Genomic DNA, 1,076 nt, shown 5'->3' with positions numbered 1-1,076 from the left:
TTTTTTTGTTATCTTAATTTATATTTTGTACTTGCAACACTTAAAGTCTGTAAAAATGCAAAGGAGCAGGTTTGAATCTTTTTCCTAAAACAGTATCAAGCTAAGGATTCTATCTAGAAGAAGATCAAGAAGATCATGCCTCACAAGAATTTTGAAGAAGCTTGGAGTTGAATAAATCTATTTGGAGAAAAATACTCCAAGTCAAGATCTCTACAAGTCACAGATTTAATGTTATAGAGAAGTCATTCGAGAACTCCACAATGGCTTATCGAGAAGTCAGGAAAGCTACTAGAGAACTCAGAAAGATATCGACAAGCCAAATTGAAGACATGAAGATTGGAGATATCACCAATGCTACCACGCTCATGCCATTATTATAAGTTACCACCAATGACACAGAGGCTATTTGCACAGAAGATAGTAATTTTGTATATCGCTGAAGGGAGACCAGGCTACAGAACTAAAAATTACAACAGGCAAAAAATCAATCGCTTCAAGTAAAAACAAATTTGAAGATAAAGAAACTAAAATATGCAAAAATATCTCAATCATGTTACTCACCGCCAATGGGAGATAAATAGGTTTGCTGGGTTTACCAACATCAATGCACGGAAAGTACGCAGAAGTTCTAAGTTCCAAATTCAGATGTCTTCTAAGTATTCATAAACTGTAATCTCCTTAGGCTTCACTTCACCACGGCTACCGGTATCTCCAGGTTTTTCTTTCAATGTGAAACTTCAAACAGAAAGAAACAAAGTGAGAATCAATTCACAGACAGGCCTCTTCATTTTGAACATTAGAAAAGGATGAATTAAAAAAATTAAACAACTAACTATAGCTCATTGCAAGGCTTCTCACTCAACCCTTTTATCTTAAATTCTCGGTTGCTATGCGTGGCCTTGACTCTCATGTTTCTCAGCATTTTCTGGCGTGTTGCATTTGTAAAAGCACAATTTAATAGACAAAAAGAAGAAGCACAATGCAGGTTTTTCAGGTGTCATTTCATGAATTACCTTAATCCAGTCTATTCTACCAGCATCGTGTATACCCTGATTGGCTCTCAGGAAATCAATTAC

This window comes from Apium graveolens, unplaced genomic scaffold (genome assembly GCF_009905375.1).
Source record: "Apium graveolens cultivar Ventura unplaced genomic scaffold, ASM990537v1 ctg1420, whole genome shotgun sequence".
Classification (NCBI taxonomy): Eukaryota; Viridiplantae; Streptophyta; class Magnoliopsida; order Apiales; family Apiaceae; genus Apium; species Apium graveolens.
This window is presented reverse-complemented; position numbering follows the sequence as displayed.